Here is a 19,679-nt window from a genome sequence, read left to right as displayed (position 1 = left end):
ATGATGTGAGAACTGTTGACGTCCCTTTCGAAGATCCCGGTTCCCCTGGAGTGTTTCTTTTCCACTTCATTTGTTTCTCTGAAGACCACAGGCCACCACGTAGGGAGGCGCCATCAAGATCTGATCCCCCTCCTGGTTCTGCTGACCCAGGCTGATCCAGGCTGTGCCCAAGGTCCACTGATGCAAGGGGTATCGCGACCTTGAACGTCTTTTGTCCACTAGTAACATGGAGCAGCGTCTTCCGAGGAACCAACTTGACCTCAGGAGTTTTAAAAATTATTGTTGTGCTGGAGTCCACAGTTCCGCGGAATGCTTGGTTATTTTTGGCATCATCATAAACGCTAATTTCCCTGCCTCTTTGGGATAACATCTTGATGGGGGAGACAGGGGGGGGGGGGGGGGGAAGAAAAGCATGGAAACTGAGTAGAGTTGAAAGGTCTAATTCCAGGGACCTGTTCAAAGGAACAACTTGGCGAAGAGTGTTTCCAAGGTCAAATCTCAGCATTTTTTTCTCATGACGCCTGGAGCATTCCTGGCTTCTCCACGTTTTCCACGGAGGATCCCGATCTTGAGGAGTGACCCTCCTAGGTGAGTGTCAGAGGTGGGTGGGTTGAAGGCATCCTGGCCACTTGCTCAGACTGGAAGGCTTTTGGGACTCCCTGGGCGTTCTGGGTTGAGACTGTGCTTCCCCAAAAAGTATGTCCGCATCCTATCCCCGTACTTTCAGAATGTGACCTTATTTGGAAATAGAGTTATTGTTCGTAATTAAATTAAGATGAGGCCCCAGAAAAACCAAAATAAAACCAAACAAAGATGAGGTCCTATTGGAGCGGAGTGGCCCGTAATCCAGCGTGGTTTGAGTCTTCCTAAGAAGAGAAGAGGCGAACACAGACACAGGAAGGGGAGCACAGGTGCCAAAGGAGGCGGAGACCTGAGAGCGAGAGCTCAGAGCCAAGGACTGCCAGCCACCAGCAGCGAGAAAATTTCAGAAACTCCCCTGCAGATTTCAGAAGGAGCATGACCCTCCTAACAGCTTGATTTTGGACTTATAGCATTCAGAATTTTGAGCCCATAAACTGTCCAGTTTGTGGCCCTAGGAAACGGACACAGTGGGGAAGTCCTTCCTTTGTCCCCCACCTCCCCTCCCCCCCCGTTGATCTTCCTGTGGGTTCCTTTTTTTTTTTTTAAATTATTTCTTAATGTTTATTTTTGAGACAGAGAGTGAGTGGGGGGGAGGGGCCGAGAGAGAGGGAGACCCAGAGTCGGAAGCAGGCTCCAGGCTCCGAGCTGCCAGCACAGAGCCCGATGCGGGGCTCGAACTCACGAACCGGGAGATCATGACCTGAGCCGAGGTTGGACGCTCAACCGACTGAGCCACCCAGGCGCCCCGTTTGTGGCTTCCTTTCTGCACATGGTGTCGTCTCTGCCTGGAGTATCGGCCGCCCCCCTCTGTGGTCCTAGCCCTGGGTCAGGTCCATCTAACAGCATGGGGGCCCTTCACTGGTAAATGAAACGAGATTTTCCTGCGCGTTCTCTACAGCTGTGTTGATGAGTGGGGCTGCTTCCTGGTGGCAACATTAGCCAGCTCTTCTCTTTTGGCTTTTCGGGGAGAAGTCACCCCGGCATCTCCGTCCAAAGCAAATCCCAAACTCCCGGAGGCCCATTTCACTTCTCCTTTCTTCTTGTTTCCTGTATCTGGGCCCCTCTGGGCATCCCAGCATTGACCTCTGAGACCAGTGGCTGTTAAGCCAGAGGTACTGGAAGGATTACTGATGCGCTTCTGCTGCCTTTGACCCCGCTGCGTCCAGGATCCGGGGGTCATTTTTATTAAACACCGACTTCTCTCGGTGATCCTGATGGTGAGCCGAGTTTAGGAACACCTGCCGTCTAGCATCTTCTAGCTCTAAAGTTTTACTGAGTCACATCTGGGATCCCTGGGAACCCGTCTCTCCCCGCTCTCCCTCCCAGCCAGGCTGGGGTTGAGGAGAATCCACTTTTACCCAGTCTGGGTTTAGATGTTTCTTCTCCCCCAGCAGCAGGTGGGGCTGCCTGCAGGGAGGCCAGTCAGGAGGCTGGGACGTTAGAGGACACGGAGTGGGCAGGCGGGGGGGGGGGGGGGGGGGGTGGAGGGGAGGGAAGGAGCTTGGGTGCCGATGTGTTTTACTGGTGGAACCGACAGGACTCAGTGCCAGACTGCACCAAGGCACCTTGAGCACTTTTCAGGCAACCATAAGCTACAAAGTAGCTTCTGGAATTAGGCAGTCCTCCTGGATTCTGCGGACCAGAGAGGGAGGGTCTGCGGCCTTATGTCAGTGGAATGGCCAGCCAGTCTCTGCAGGAGAAACACTCTGCAGGAGAAAAGGGTGGGGACGGATGGTCCCCATGACTCACCCCACAAGACTCCCCCTTTTCTCCTCTCCCCTCAAGAGGTGTGGGGTGGCGGCCCAGATTGGGGGCTCCATTTCATCAAAACTTGCCTTCGTGGTTCCTTTTCATGAACCAGGAGGAATCCTGTTTGGGCCTCCTGAGGAAGGAGGGGAAGAAAAAGGTGCGACTTTCCCCCAGACATTTGCAGAGTCTGGAGACATTTTTGGTTGTCACAACCCGGGGAGGGAAGACTGCTCCTGGTTATTAGTGAGCAGGTGGATGCTAAACACCCACCAGTGCACAAGACTGCCCCCCCATATGCCCCCCCCCCCCGCCCCCGTAACACGGAATGATCTGCTGGAACGTGGAATGATCCGGTCCGAAATGGCAAGAGTCCAAAGGTGGGGAAATGCTCCTCTAAACATAGGAAAAGTCTAGACGCACCACTTAGGCCATTAGCAGAATTTACTTCTGCACAGTGGATTACTTTTTGCCTCATACGACCCTATACAGTCTCAAATTTTAAAAAACAAGTACTCCTTTCATAAATAAAAACCTGACATAATGTTTACATAAATGAACACCTGTTGAGTGAATGCGTAAGTGGATGTTTGCTCTGTTTTGTTATTTTAAAGTTTATTTACTTGGAGTGTGAGCAGGGTAGGGACAGAGGGAGAGAGAATCCCAAGCAGGCTCCACGCTGGCAGTGCAGAGCTCGATGCAGGGCTCGATCTCACGAAGGGTGAGATGGTGACCTGAGCTGAAATCAAGAGCCACGCAGGTGCCCCATAAGTCAATGTTTAAATCGGCGAATAAAGGAAGCAAAGATCCCGGGAGGGAGAGAGATGTGCATCTCTTTGTCACTGTTTCTTAACTTTGGATTTGGGGTTGTGGTTATTCACCAGGAGCCCTTTTCCCGGGGCAGGTGAGGGAAGAGAGGGTTTCCCCCCATCCCCCCTCCCCACCCCCACCGCAGAGACGGGGTCTCCCTTCCCTCCTCTTTCTTTTTGACATGGTTTCACCTCTGACATCTGTTAATATCCTTTTCCCACAAGACAGAAAAAAAACGCAGTGGTGGAAGGCACCAGCCATTTAAGAAAAATCTTCAGAAAGAATGTTCTCAACTGTTTCCTTTTAATTGTTTGCTCTGCCCATTGTTGCAAAGTAGCTCAAGCTGACAACAGAACGAATGGAAGGGTCACAAACCTCAGAAACTGTTTCTTTCGTGTTGTGGGCCGAAGTAATTCATGTTACTGCTGCTACCCCCACCCACTTGGAACATCTTTGGGGGGTTGGGTGGACAGAGCCTGCCGCGAGGTTCCTCTGGGCAGGGGCTGGGGTGGGAGGGACACGCATCTTTCACTCTGTGTCATTTTGTCCAGTTGGAGTGTTTCATGGGGCGTCTGGGTGGCTTAGTTGGTTAAGCGTCTGACTCTGGATCTCAGGTCAGATCTTGATCTCAGGGTCACGAGTTCAAGCCCCGTGCTAGGCTCCGCATCCAGCGGAGAAAAAACAGAACAACCACCCCAAACACCCAAATGAAACGGGCTCTCAGATTTAGAAAAACACTAGGTTTAGTAAAAACACGGGAAGACTGAAAAATGCTTCTGTGAAACAAAGGACCCACGGAAGAGGAGAAAACGCCCGTGCCTTCCGTTATTTATTTCCTTCCCTGGTAAACCTATTTTAGCCCATTTTACAGAGAGGCTCAGACACAGGTAAGCAGTTGCTGAAACTCATCCAGCAAGAAGGCATGGGAGCCAGCCCCAGAGCCGGTCTGGCTGCCTCCGGGGGCTGTGAATATGACCGGGTGCTGTCGTGCCCCCGAAGGTAAGAACTTACATTATTGAGCGCTCATTATGTGCCAGCCACTGTTTTAGACACTTTTCATATTTAATAAATTTACTCCTCCCAACAACTGTGGGAAGTATGACACCCCTTCTACAGAGGAGGAAATGGAGACACAGAGCCACGAGCTGCCTGTCCAAGGTCTCTCACTTGGTGACTGGGATAGCCCAGACTTGGTGAATGGGATAGCCCAGACTAGAGCTGCAGCTTGAGTGGTTCCTGGGAGGGACGGTCTGTGCCTTGTGTTTCAGGGAGGGGCTAGAAACAAGACAGAAGTATTCTGAGTGATAAGTGCAAAGTGCTTGGCTCAGTGCCTGGTACATGTAAGTGTTCAATTAGAGTGTCAGCTTTTTTTTTTTTTATGTTTATTTATTTTGAGAGAGAGAGCACGAGCGGGGAAGGGGCAGAGAGAGAGGGAGAGAGAGAATCCCAAGCAGCCTCCTCACTGCCGGCACAGAGCCTGATGTGGGGCTCGAACTCACAAACCGTGAGATCATGACCTGAGCCAAAATCAAGAGTTGGATGCCTAACCTACTGAGCCACCCAGGCGCCCCAAGTGTCAGCTTTTTTGAATGCAACAACCTGTGGTCAAAGAGAAAAACGAAGGGAGAGAGAGAGAGGAGGGGGAGGTGAGCAGGGAAGAAAGTGCAGAGGGGACAGGGAAAAGAAGAAAGGCAGGAGGCCCCCTCCTCCTTTGCAGAGCGGTGGGAGTGTGGGGCTCCTGCCTGCACGATCAGGGGCTCTGCTGGGTCTCCAGCGTGGGGCCGACTCAACCTTCAGGGCTCCTTTTGCCATCACCATTGGCCTTTCCCAATGCTCAGCTTTCCCTCTACCTCCTGCCACCTCACTTGCTTGCCTCCTTCTCAGCCCCAGTCTCACCCTGGACAGCACCTCCTCCTGGAGCCTTCCCAAGCTTACGCTGACTTGGGCGTCCCCTCGGCTTCCATCACACTTCTTGTCACATGGGGTGGTAACCAGCTGTGTAGTGTTGTATCACCTTCCGGATCCTGCCACCGAGGGAGTCACTGTGGTCTGTTCGTAGCTGAACCCCAGTATGCAGCTGGCAATCTGGCTTTTGGTAGATGCTCAATAAATATCCATAGGCTGAATGAATAAATTCATTTATACCAAAAGGTCAGGATTTGCTGAGGTGGTGAATATCAAGACCATTCATGCATTCTCCCATCCATCCACCCACCATCCATCCATCCATCCATCCATCATCCACCCACCCACCCACCCACCTATCCACTTACCTTCCTTCCTTCCTTCCTTCCTTCCTTCCTTCCTTCCATCTACGATGCTAGTCCCTGGATATCTACCAATAAGCTAAAGCTGCCTGGACCCTGCCTTGTGGAGCCCACAGTCTGTTAGGGGAGCCACACATCAGTCCATCAATCCCATACACATAGGAACTACCAACCTGGTGTGCTGTTGGGACCCAGCAGAACTGTTGCTACCCCAGTAGTTTCTGTAACAGAAAAGCTTTAAAGGGTGAAATTCCCTGCATTCTGCAGCAGCTGGGAGACATTTTTTCATTTTTATTTTGGGCCTGGGGCAGTGTTACCGCCATCCCTGAAATTGGGAGTACTCAGCTTAAAGTTACATCCTTCAGAGACAAGCTCCCTGCTCTCAGAAGACACTGGAAGGAGAAGACCAGCAAGTAAACAATCAAGACCATGTCAGGGTGGTGGGCATCTATTATTATTACTATTATTTTATGTAAGCTGGGGAAGAAATGCAAATGGCACAGGTGATATATAGACATGAGAGTGTGTTCCTCCCACCCTGTCTCCCAGCCACCCAGTTTCGGGGTGGAGACAAATCTCATTACCAATTAGGTGTAGACAAAGATATTTTAGGCATGTACACATAATTACATGTATTTCTTTTTTAACTCTCATTTTGTACACACAGTCTGGCACCTCACTCTTCTCACTTGATTTATCACGTTGATGGCTCCTTACCAGTTCGTACAGAGCTGCCTTTTTTTGCAAGGTGGCCTTTTGGGTGTGATGTACAGATTATCCGTCCTTTCCCGGTGGGGTTTAGGATGTTTCCGACCCCCTGCTGGTATAAACAGGCTACAGTGAGTGAGCTTGCTCAGGGGTCGTTTCCCACAGCTCCTTCTGGGTGGATTCCTGGCCATGGAATTGCCTTTTCAGTTTTTGTAGGCCCCGCCATGTTGCCTTCCTCAAGACATTCCCCCCCACGCCCCGGCAGTCTACGTGAACTGGCCTGTTGGGGAGGCGGTGGGGGAAAGCATTACTTGGGACCTTCAGGAGTCCCCCTGAGGAGGTGATATTTGGGTTGATGGGTGAGAAAAAGCCAGTTGTGCATAGCCAGAAACAGCTCTCCTGCCAGAAGGACCAGTGTGGCCGGAGGAGGTGAGGCTGGAGAGAGAGAGAGAGAGAGAGAGCCAGAGCCAGATCTGTACAGGCTTGGAAAGGCACTGGGATTCAAATGGGAAGCCATTTGAGGATTCTGAGCAAATCAATCAACCAATCAATCAATCAACCAATGCACGTGGGGAATGAAGCACAGGGGGTAGGAATGAAGCTAGGAGGCCACACAGGCACCGAGGCAAGATTTGGGGGTGGCTTGCCAGCTGGTGGGAGCCGGGACAAAGAGAGCTGGGGCATTTTGAAAGTAGAGCTGACAGAACTTGCTGATGAGTTGGAGTGAGCCTGGGCACGGAGGGAAGAGTTGGGAGGGATCGCGTGGAACTTTCAGGGTTGGGCTTCAGCGGAATTGACCAAGTTGGGGAAGAGTCCGTAGACCAGCTTTGGGCAAGTAAGACCCATAAGCTCAGCCACAGGGAAGGAAAACCCCACGGAAGTTGTCCTCGGCTTCTTGGAGCGGGGACCCGAGTCATTTAGGGTGCCTGTGGCCGGTCCGTTCATGGAAGTGGCCGGTGTTGGTGCCCCAAAGCTGATGTCCTGGCCACAATGGCGCCACCAGGATGGGCTCCATATTGGTTCTGAAACCCGATGCCTCCAGATATCTGGACACACTAGGACAAGAGGTCAGAGCAGTCTGCCCACCCACTGGGTTGGGCTGATGTTGTCTAGCTCTTGGAATTAAAGATTCCGCAGGTTTATGTGACCAGCAGAGGTGGGGTAGGGTGAGCCCAAGGGCAGGGCTCATTAGAACTTTATTGACTGTCAATACTGGAAGGAATCTTAGAGGTCATGGGTTAAACCACTGATTTGGAAAGAAGAGATTGTTTGAATGCTGGATTATTTTTATGCTCTTTCAACAGTGATTTCAAAGAATTAAAATAACAACATTGTTTATGTGCACTGATTATGCACCAAGGCCTAGGCCAGATGTTTTACATTCATTATTTCTTTTTTTTTCTTCCTATGTATTCGTTTATTTGAAAGACGGAAGGAGAGAGCGCGAGCAGGGGAGAAGCAGAGAGAGAGGGAGAGAGAGAGAAGCTTAAGCAGGTTCCACATCCAGCACAGAGCCCGACACAGGGCTCGGATCTCATGGCCATGAGATTATGACCTGAGCTGAAATCAGGAGTCAGACTGTTAACCAACTGAGCCACTCAGACACCCCTTTCCTTCCAATTAAAAAAAAAAGAAATCGAGCAGGAGCACCTGGGTGGCTCAGTCAGTGAAGCGTCTGGCTTCGGCTCAGCCGTGATCTCGAGGTTTGTGAGTTTGAACCCGGCATTGGGCTGCCTGCTGACAGCACAGAACCCACTTTGTATCCTCTGCCTCCCTTTCTTTCTGTCCCTCCCCCCCTCGCGCTGTCTTTCAAAAATAAACATAAATTTTTTTTTTTTTAAATGAGTGTAGTTTGCACATATTGTTACATGAGTTTACATACATTCTTTCATTTCAGTCTTCCAGGGAGATGCTGTCATTATCTGTGCAGTCGCTGAGGCTGGGGGTGGCGGCCCAAAGTCCCCTGGCCGAGGTGGGGGCAGCTGCTGCCTGTCTCGGACCCCTGGCAATGCGATTGGAACCTGCCAGGGGCATTTGTGTTTTCAACCCTCTGTTGCCGGCTGACAAGTTGAGACCCAGGGAGGAGGACGCATTGTGTGACCAAGAGACAAGTTAAGAAGAAGTTAAGGATCTTGGAAGTACAAGTCTTGGCCCGAGAGGGTGTGCTTGTCTCTAAGGCTTTGACGATTCTACCTGCCATATTGGCCCCAGAGAAAATGACCCAAGAAACATGAGCCACCAGCATGATCGAAGGGCTGGCTCTCCAGTTGTTTGTCCAATTGGAGTATTATATTCTTTAAAAAAATTTTTTTAATGTTTCTTTATTTTTGAGAGAGAGAGAGAGAGAGAGAGCAAGTGGGGGAGGGGCAGAGAGAGAGGGAGACACAGAATCTGAAGCAGGCTCCAGGCCCCGAGCTGTCAACAGAGAGCCTGATGCGAGGCTCCAACTCATGAACAGTGAGATCATGACCTGAGTAGAAGTCGGATGCTCAACCGACTAAGCCACCCAGACCCCCCTGGAGTATTATATTCTTAATTTTTGCTGGTCTGATAGACAGGAAAACATCCCATTGTTACAATAAATACATTTTATAGAAACGTATCAAATAATTGGTGGGCTATACTCACCTGCCCCCCAATAATCTGTAATGATGGGGCTTTGGGTTCTGGATTCCTTCTATTTTATTTTTATCATAAATTCACTCACGTATTCATTCCACACGTCTGTGAACTCGATAGAGTTGTTCTAGGTGCTCGGGACACATCAGAAAGAGATCTGCCCTCCTCTGGTGCCTTCTGGTGGGCGACCAAGACCCCGAACACGGTAGATTCGTAAAATACATTCAGTGTTCGATGGTGAGAAGTGCTTTGGAGAAAGAGGAGGAAGGGACAGGACAGAAGCATTCCTGTGGCTGGAGAAGGGTTGCGCTGAGAAGGCGAGGGAGCAGGCCGTGGGGGGAATCGAGGTCTAGGGAGACGACACAGCAGGTGCCAAGGCTCACAGTGGGGGATCATGCCTGGCATGTTGAAGGAGCAGCAGGAAAGAGGGAGACTGGGGAGCAGTGACTGGGGGAGGAGGGCAAAGGCTCTCGCGTCCTCTGTAAGGACATTTTGCTCCCGACGGGGCAGAGCCTTCGATGGTTTCCCCAGAGGAGCGCTTTGGCTGCTGTATTGTACTTGGACCATAGGGGGTCAAGGTCAGAAACTTACAGATAGTTTAGAGGCTACAGCAAGAGGTGGTGACTTAGTGTAATGGGTTGAACAGTGTCCCCCGAAATTCATGTCTCCCTGCAACCTCAGAATGTGACTTGTTTGGATATGGAGTCTTTGTAGATGTACATTCACCTTTGGCGGGGGGGGGGGGGGGGGGGGGGCGGTTCCTAAATCCAAGGGCCGCTGCTCTTATGAAAAGGACACAGAGAGAGACACACAGGGAAGGGGATGTGAAGACGGGAGATTTTGCAGGGATGCTGACACAGGGCTCCGAAGCCATCAGAAACAGGGGAAGCAAAGAAAGATTCGCCCCTAGAACCTTCAGCGGGAACTCGGCCTTGCTGGCATTTCAATACAACACTTCTGGTCTCCTGAACCCTGAAAGGACACGTGTCTGTTGTTTTTAGCCAGCTTTGTGGCAGTTTGTCACAGCAGCCAGGAGCTTGAAGGTCAGTCAGAGTTGGGCTATATTTTGAAGACAGGACCGAGGGGATTTGCCGATGGCTGGGATGTGAGGCGTCAGAGAAAAGGAGCCCAGGCTGGTCCAAGGTCTTTGTTCTTTGTGACTGGAAGGGCGACTGGGAGGCAGGAGGGCTAGAGAGGAGCTGGTTTAGGAGAGAAGATTCCAGATCTCCCCTGGAGCGCACTGAATGAGCGATGTCTATCACACAATCGAGTGGGGGCCAACCGCACATCCTTATTCGCCCTTTAATTTGGTCTGTTTGCTTTTTTTTTTTTTTTTAAGTTTATTTGTTTATTTTGAGAGAGAGAGAGAGCACAGAAGGGGCGGGGGGGGGGGGCAGCGAGAATCCCAAGCAGGCTCCACACCATCAGTGCAGGGCCCGATGCGGGGCTGGAACTCACAAATCGTGAGATCATGACCTGAGCCAAAGTCCAACGCTTAACCGACCGAGCCACCCAGGCGCCCCAAGGATATTTCTTGAAGATTTCTTCATGTCGAAACGTAAAGAAATGCTTCATTTTTTGTAGCTGTATAGTATTCCATGGTGTGAAAGGACCATTCATGTAACCGGAATCGGGCGTGTTTTCACATGATCGGATGGGTAAGACTACCTACAGTGGTTCTTCCACGGTAGTAGTTATTACGTTTTTCACGGCAGTTATGTTTCGAGTGTTGTTTGGGTGGCCGTGCCCGAGGAGTAACTTCATGAGAGAGGTACGTGGGTGCAGGGGGTAGGGCTGCAGTTTCGGCTCTGGCACCCTCCGCGGTGGGGTGCGGTGGGGTGTTGTCAGCCAGAGAGAAAACCAAGCAAAGCCCCAAGCGCAGTATTTTGAAGCCAGTGCCCCCCCCCACACAGTATCGTCTGCTACCATTTCTCACACATTCGTGTGCAACGGCCAGAGGCGCGCGGGGTATTTTACGGACACCAGCCCCCTCTTCCTACAACAATGGCTTCTGTGGTCCAGCAGCTCCCTTTGGAGAGTCATGGTCCTTGTTAGCTCACCAAAGGCTCTGACAAAGTCTGCAGTAAGGGAATGTTTGTTTAGCCCAGGTTGCTCAAATGTATTTGAGGACCTCGCTCGATCCCTCCTCCAACCCCTAATTGCTGAGGACATCTCTGGGGCCCAGAGACCGATAGCCTGAGAAATGTCGGCTTTGGTTGACGCATCGGAGTTCAGAAAAAAGATCACAAAAACCAGATTTGTGCTGTTTAAACAAACATTAAAAAAAGAAACAAGCACTGTGTCAGCTTTGCGGTGAGTGATGCCTCTTCTAGATGGAAACTCTTGTTCTTTTGATTCTCAAGGTTTTTTATTAAAAAAAAATTTTTTTAATGTTGTATTTATTATTGAGAGACAGAGAGACACAGAGCGTGAGCAGGGGAGGGGCAGAGAGAGGGGGAGACACGGAATCCGAAGCAGGCTCCCGGTTCCGAGTTGTCAGCACAGAGCCCGGCGGGGGGCTTGAACTCACAAACTGAGAGATCATGACCTGAGCCAAAGTGGGTCGCCTAACCGACTGAGCCACCCAGATGCCCCCCCCCCCCCGGTCAATTTTTTTTTTAATGTTTATTCTCGAGACAGAGAGAGACAGAGCATGAACGGGGGAGGGGCGGAGAGAGAGGGGGACACAGAATTCCAAGCAGGCTCCGAGCTGTCAGCACAGAGCCTGAACCGGGACTTGAACCCACCAACTGTGAGATCATGACCCGAGCTGAAGTCAGACGCTCAACCGACTGAGCCACCCAGGCGCCCCAATTCTCAAGGTTTAAGGTTTAACCTCCGGGAGTCACACGCTAACAGTAAACGGCTCAGAAAAATTCCGCACGCGGGGACCATCTTAGGGTGATGGGATGTTCTAAACCTGAGTTGGGGCCATGATTCCGCATCTCCAGAAGTCACCGAAAGTCTCAGAGCTTTGGGCTGTCAATGGGTGAATTTGGGGGTAAGTTATACCTCAATAAAGCTGTTTCAAAAAAGGCAAGGGAGAAAGAGCCAGCACCCCTGCCCCGAGGAGGCCTCCTCTGCCCCAGCCAATCTCCCTCCTGGCTTTCTGTGGCCAGAGTGTGTGGCCCACTAACGCATCATCGGTGGCATGAGAGAGGGTTCTGGGTTTCCCCCCGCAAATGGACGAACTCACGGTTTAGGTGGTGGGAGCATCCGAGCAGATCGGACGGCCTTCCTGCAAAGGGCACCGTCCCCAGCGGCCAGAGGCACCGACGGGTGGCCCTTCGCCCTGTGATTTGTGCCTGGCTCTGCTTGGTAGTGATTTCTGAGGAAGGACAAATTATATTAACTGAGCCTTTCAGGAAATGGTCCCTGAAGAGAGGTGAGAAGACCTTAATAAGGGTCTGCCTGCCAGTTAGAGTGAGATCCCAAGTTTGTGACTCCAAGAGCGTCTCCGCGGACTTCTACTGCTCCCTCACCTTGAGCTTCTGGAAAATATACAAGGAGCCGGGGGTTCCAGAATTTATGCTAGAGACTCCCCGCTGTGTCTAGTTTCTTTTGGAATCATTTCGCGGCCTTTGCTTAAAAAATTACCGTGACGGGGGCCGCCTGGGTGGCTCAGTTGGTTCAGCATCCGACTTCGGCTCAGGTCATGACCTTGCGGTCCATGGGTTCGAGCCCCGCGTCGGGCTCTGTGCGGACAGCTCAGATCCTGGAGCCTGTTTCAGATTCTGTGTCTCCCTCTCTCTCTGCCCCTCCCCCACTCATGCTCCGTCTCTCTCTCTCTCTCTCTCTCTTTCTCAAACATAAACATAAAAAAAAATTAAAAAAAATTAATGTGTTGGGGGACACCTGGGTGACTCAGTTGGTTAAGTGTCCGACCTCGGCTCAGGTCACGATCTCACGGTTCATGGGTTCGAGCCCCGCGTCAGGCTCTGTGCGGACAGCTCGGACCTGGAGGCTGCTTCGGATTCTGTGTCTCCCTCTCTCTCTGCCCCTAACCCACTCATTCTGTCTCTGTCTCTCTCAAAAATAAATAAACATTAAAAAAAATATTAAAAAAAATTACTGTGATGGGGGCACCCGGGTGGCTCCATCGGTTGAGTTTCCGACACAGGCCCAGGTCATGATCTCTCGGTTCGTGGGTTCAAGCCCCACGTCAGGCTCGCTCGCTGCTGTGGGTGCAGAGCCCGCTCTGGGTCCTCTGTCCCCCCCCCCCCCGCCCCTCCCCGACTCACGCTCTTGCTCTCTCTCTCTCTCTCTTTCAAAAATAAACAACTCTAATGTGACATAAGAAAAAGACTCGCCAGGGGTGCCACTGATGGCAAAGCGCTCACGGGCCATCCTGACTGAGCCTGGAATGTTGAAGTCCTTTCAGTAAGTCTCTGTGGACCCCGCATTATCATTCCCTCCTTTATAAGGTATTCGCTGAGCACCTACTAAGTGCCAGCTCATTAGGGCCCCCGGTGAGGAATCCGATAGGCCGGGGGCCCGCCACAGAAGCGACAGTCTGGTGATGAGGACAAGCGCTGTCACCCGTTAGCGCATATCCCTGTGCCCCGCGGGATGCTCACAAGTGACTTCACTCTGAGGGAGGCACCCTCTTCTTCCCAGGTCACAGATGGGATCTTGAAACGGTCGAGTAGGTGGGTGAGCCCCGCCTCAGCTTCCGGGAACGCTGTCCTTGGAAGAGACTCGGCTGGTGAAGCATCTGAACCGTGCGGACCCCACCCTTCAGCCCCCACTTGGAAGAAGCGGGAGTAACCTCCCGCCTTTCAGGATTGGGACAACTACATCTGCATAAGAAATGAAAATCCGATCTGCGCCCTGGCCCCACCCAGTGACGGACAGTTCCCAAACTGGGTGCTCCTACTTTCTAATCTTAGCACCCCAACCCCCCACCCAGTTTCCCTTTATTCCTATGGACTTTCCACTCAGCAGTGTTAAAAAAAACAAAAACAAAACAACAACGGTGAGAAAAATTATGGCAAAGGTAAGATTCTCAAAGTTTACATTGAACAAACAGGCTTTTTTTTTTTCTTTTTAACAAACAAGAAAGGGTCTGGAGCAGGGGGGTCTGGAGTCACGGCCCGCCTGGGTTCGATTCCTGCTTCTGTTACTTCACGGCTGTGTGACTTTGGGCAAATAAATGAAACTTTGTCAGCCTCAGTTTCCCGGCTGGTGGCGTGCTGAGTTGCTGAGGGCTCCCGAGGCGATGTGCATCCATTGCTGTGAGCAGTGCCTGCCTTAAGGGTTCTGTGTGTGGGTTATTGTTTTTGTTTAAGTTATTGACTTATTTTGGGGGGGGGGGCGTGCAGAGAGAGAATCCCAAGCAGGCTCTGTACTGTCAGTGCCGAGCCCCATGCGGGGCTTGAACCCACCAACTATGAGAGCATGACTTGAGCCGAAACCAAGAGTCGGACACTTGGTGTGGGGGTCTTACTTTAAGGCAGTGCCGGCAGGCGGCCCCACGTGGAGCCCGGGAGCATCTGTGGGTGGCGTTTCCTGTGTGTGCCTCTTGGTGACAGTAGGGCTGCCTGCACCCGGAGAGGTGCAGACTCAGGGTTTGAGGCCAGTGGAGAATGTGCAGCCTCCTGGGGTGGGTCCAGCCTTGCCCTCCTTGGAGAAGACTGCTTAGACCCTGCCAGGTGCACTTGACCTGTCATTCCTTTGCCCTGGCTGAAATAGCAGTAACAGCAGAACACTGTGATGGATGGACTGCATGCTCATTTTGGTGACGGGACAGTGAAGTCCAGGGGATCAGAAGCCACATTTTATCCATGTTTGTGCCCCAACACCCCCCCCCCCCCCGCCCCGCCTTCAGCCCAGTGCCCAGCAGGCAGAATGACTGAGTAATAGTGTCCAAGGTCAAACTGCTTGAGTTTGGGTCCAGGCTCCATCACTTAGCTGCTGTGTGTCCTTGGGCAAGTTGCTTAACCTCTCTGCTTCCATTTCTTCCTTGGGAATAGTAGTAATGGTAGTCCCCAGATAAGAGGCTTATTTTGAGAAGTCATAAGGATCACATGGGTCAAGCGCCTTTCACTGTGCCTGGCACACTACACCTTCATTCCCACCACGGATTCACCCAGAGCGGGCTCAGTCCGGCCCTCCGCACCCTAGATCCCTGCCCTCCCGGGTCTCCTCTTCTAGCTGGGCACTGAACAAAGCAATAAACAAGTGAAAGAGATAGCATGCCAGGTAAGAACAAAGCCGTGGAGGAAAACAAGGGAAGGAGGGGGCCAGGACAAGGAGAGCTCAGTGACAGCTTGCGTTATGATGACGGTGAATATATAATGAACACCGGTTCAGTACAGGGCGGTGAAGGAATGACTGTGGGTGGCCGTGTCTGTGTCTCAACGAAGTGGCATAAAGGGGGTGCGTGTGGGGGGGTTTCAATGAAAAGAATCGCCCCCTCCCCCCAAATGACTTCACGAAGGTGCTTTTCCCCCAGAGACTGGGCAGAGAAAGCCCGTGGGCGGGAGCCACTAGCCTCCACCACTGGGGGCTGCTGCGGGTGTGACAGATGATCCAGCCTCCACCCAGGTGGCTCCTGGAAGTCTGTGCTTACGGCCGGATTGGCCCCTTGGGGAGAACACCCACCGCACCCCCCCCCCCCCCCCCCCCCGAGCTGGGCCTCTGCAGCGATTTCACGGGAGATGTGATTTCTCGTGACTCTTCTGTGGTTTAAAACTGTTCCCTCACCCTCAGTTTAGAGGAAGACAGATGCAGAATGGACGAATGGACTGTTGTTGGGTGGGTAGAAAATGTGCTGCTTATCTTGGGCCCATTGGGCCTGGTGTAGGCGCAAAGCAGCTCCTGAGTGCTAGGTACCGTTAGATGCTTAGTCCTTCCTTCCTTCCTTCCTTTGACGTTTGGTTGCTATCACGAATCAGGCATTATACTAGACAAAGCCCCATGACCTAGGAAGCAACAAACAATAAACCAGAAAATGGTCAAATACAACAAAAGCGCGGCTCATCTCGAGTTCCGTAATGGTTGGGGCAGGGGGTGGGCCGCGTAGATTTGCGTGTGGGTCTGTTTGTCTGGAAGAGGTGCCCTTTGAGTGGACGCTTGAAGGATGGCAAAGATCTGCCACGGGAGGGGGGCGGGAAGAGCGTTCCCGGCAGGGGGAACAGCATGTACAAAAGTACAAACAGAGATGTGAGCAGACCTGGCCTGTGGGAGAAGGTGGCAAAGCCCAGGTGGTTTGACTGGTGGCACAGGAAGGCGCGTGGTTGGGGACCACGCCGGACAGCGGCAGGGCTTGATCAGACAGTGCCCTGCAGGCTGAGGTGTGGGGCTTGGGCTTAATTCTGGGGGCAGCAGGAAGCTTCTGGAGGGTTTGGCGGTTATGCTTCAGGTCACCTTGGGCAGAGGATGCACAGGAAGGGGACTGGGGGGCCAGGGAGGAGCCCATCTGGTGGTTCAGTGAGAGGAGCGAGGGCGGGGCTGGCGGCGGTGGTGGGCGCAGTGAATTGAAGGGTGGCCCCCGGAAGAAATGTCTATGTCCCAGTACCAGGATGCCATGATTGTGACCTTATTTGCAGATGCCGTGAAGCTGGGGATTGCTAGGTGAGCGCATTCTGGGTAACCAGAGGGACTCTAAGTCCAAGGACAAGCGTGCTTTTGAGAGACAGAAGAAAAGACGCAGACAAGTGAAGAGGAGGAGGCCACGTGGCCGTGGAGACCGAGATCAGGGTGACGTAGCCACAAGCCACGAACGCCTGGAGCCCCAGAGCCGGCAGAGGCAGAAGGGATCCTCCCCCAGAGGCATCAGAGCGAGCGCGGCCCTGCCCGCACCTTGAATGCAGACGCCTGGCTTCCAGGGCTGTCAGAGAAAGGAGCTGTGTCATCGGCCCGGCTGCTGGGAATTTGGGCAGCCCCGGGAGCTAACGGGGCGGGTGGGAAATTTGTAGGAGGAACAGGAGAGCAGGTGCAGTGCCTCAGGGTACCTTCTCCCCAGGGCAGGAGTAACTCCACAGTGGAGACCCCTGCCGACATCACTTTGGCCATGACCACAGTTGGCCTTGCCGTTAGGGACTGATGGACGGCACATACCTCCTGATGGGGTAGGATGGGGGCAGGTGGGGCGGGGAGGGGACTGCCTCAGGGAAGGAGGGAGGACAGAACCGCAGCTCACCCAGAGCTGCTCTCTCGGAGGAGTCGGGGGGAACTGGGTCTTTGGGACACCTGCACGTGCCTGGGGCCACAGGCCGGGCCTCCGGGGCGAGGCCACTGGGGAGAAGTCAGGTGCAGGATGGACCCGCGGCCCTCACTGTTGATAATGGGGTACGGAGAGGTGCGGCCTTGAAGCTTGTGAGGGACGCCTGGGACACGGGGTGTATGCCCTGGACTGGCGCATCCTGACCGCCCTGCAAACGGGCCGGAGGAGACCAACACGGGCCCGGGGGAGGACGGCCCGTCCCAGGGTCACTCGGCCAGGGAACGGCGGAGCTGGGCACCTCACCGGGTCTGGGTCTGGCTCAAGCCTGTGCTCCTCCGACAGGCGGGCACTGGGCCCTTGGGAAGGAGGAGTTCTCGCCTTTTTCTTCCGGCAGCTCCGTTTGGGCCAGCAGGACAGGAAGGCGTCACCTGCCGCTGGGGCTGGATCCTGGGGGACACTCCCCTTGGGAGTTGGAGGTGGGAGTGTAGGGAGGGCCTCAGTAGTCAGATGACTTAATGAGAAATAATGATAAATACAAATGATGGGGCGCCTGGGGGGCTCAGTCCGTTGAGCGTCTGACTTTGGCTCAGATCGTGATGTCATGTTTCTTGAGTTCGAGCCCCGTGTTGGGCTCCCCGCTGATAGCGCGGGGCCTGCTTGGGATTCTCTCTCTCCCTCCCTCTGCCCTTCTCCCACTCCCACTTCCTCTCTCTCTCAAAAATAAATAAACTTAAAAAAAAAAAGAAAAGTCTCCCCTTCCACTAAAGGTCATGCACAGTTGCCCTGCACCTATTCGTAATGTCCATGAGATGCTGGCTTAGCTATGCTACTCTATCTACCTATCTGTCATCTATCTATGTATCTATCTATCTATGTATGTATCTATCTATCTATCTATGTATCTATCTATGTATCTATCTATCTATCTATCTATCTATCATCTATCCAGGTATCATGTATAAAAGATATCTTCTACCTATATCTGTCTCTATCTATCTACCTATCTATCTATCTACCTATCATCTATCTATCTATCTATCTATCTATCATCTATAAAAGATTTCTACTTGTATCTATCATCTATAAAAGATATAGATAGCGATATAGATATAGATATAGATATAGATATAGATATAGATACATCGATCTCTCTCTCTATGTATATGATAGGTTTCCTGCCTGAGTCATCGGGCCACATGGAGAGGGGACGATACCACAGGAGGAGGAAAATGGTGGTAATCACGTTGGTTTGCTTTGGGCTCAGCGCGTGCCAGGCACGGAGCTGAGCCCTTTGCACGCATCTTCTTCTTGAATACCCCCTCCCTGCCCTCAAGACCGGGAGACAGAACTCTCCCCGCCCCCACTAGCTCCCGAGCACAGGGGTATTTCCTGGACAGTCTGCTGCTGTGCCTGGAACAGAACCTGGCGTGTCTTCGGTGCCCAGTGTACATTCGGAAGAAGGAGCTATGCTCACGAAGTATCTGTCAAGCCAAGCGCTGTCTCTCCCTGCAAGCACGCACGGCCAGGGAGCGGCAGAAGGGCAGCGCTGTCCCTGGGTCGGCACAGACTCACTGCAGAGCTGGTCCCCTCACCAAGTGGGGCCGGCGGGAGGGGAAGCTGGCAGGAGGAGCTCCCCGGGAAGCCCCTGACGGCCCCGGGGCGGGATCGCAGTGGGTGCTGGCACTCAGGGTGACGAGGGGTTCCATTCGGCCACTGCTTACGGTTCCCGGGACGCGCAGAGACCCGGGCCGGGGGCAAGCGTGGGTGTCAGGAGAGGACCTTGGCTCAGGCAGGTTTTTTTGGAAAGTCCAGCTCCCTGTGGAACTGCATTCACAGTGAGGCTTCTAGGTCGAGAGGATTCAGACTGTGTTTCTGCCTTTAAGGGATTTACTAACGGCGGGGGGGGGGCACTACACTGGATTGTTATTTTTTTAAATACTTGTCATTAAAATTTTTTTTTTAATGTTTATTTATTATTGAGAGACAGAGAGAGACAGAGCATGAGCAGGGGAGGGGCAGAGAGAGAGGGAGACACGGAATCCGAAGCAGGCTCCAGGTTCTGAGCGGTCAGCACAGAGCCCGACGCGGGGCTCGAACTCACCGACCGCGAGATCATGACCTGAGCTGAAATCAAGAGTCGGACACTCAACGGACTGAGCCACCCCAGGAGCCCCTGGATTGTTATTTTTATTTTGAAAAATTTCTAGAATGAAAAAATGAACATGGTAAAAAAAAGTTCCAACACAACGAAAGGGATATATTTACTAAAAGTTAGTTTTCCTCACTGACCCCCCATCCCTCCCCTTGGAAGCTACCACTGTTCCCTGTTCATGCTTTCTTCCCAGAAAGTCTGTGCGAATATACGTGTGTGGTTTAGATGCTTTATACCCTCTATATCTTTATACCTTTGCATATACACACTTCTTTGTACCTTGTCTTTTTCTTTACTTTAATTAGTAACACTTACAGACCTTTGGCATCATGTTTCATGACTGTGTAACTATTCAACTGTGTGCATGTACCACAAAGTATTGAATGTTTAATACCTTCGTGTGGGGTCTCCTTTGCTAACAGAAACTGTGATGCACAGAACCTACCTGAATTATCCTCTCTCTCTCTTTTTTTTAAGCTTATTTATTTACTTTTGAGAGAGACCACAAGCAGGCAGGGGCAGAGAGTGAGAGAAAGACACAGAGTCCAAAGTAGGCTCCAGGCTCTGA

Source organism: Panthera leo, chromosome A3 (assembly GCF_018350215.1).
Source record: "Panthera leo isolate Ple1 chromosome A3, P.leo_Ple1_pat1.1, whole genome shotgun sequence".
Taxonomy (NCBI): Eukaryota; Metazoa; Chordata; class Mammalia; order Carnivora; family Felidae; genus Panthera; species Panthera leo.
Note: the sequence above shows the minus strand (reverse complement) of the source record.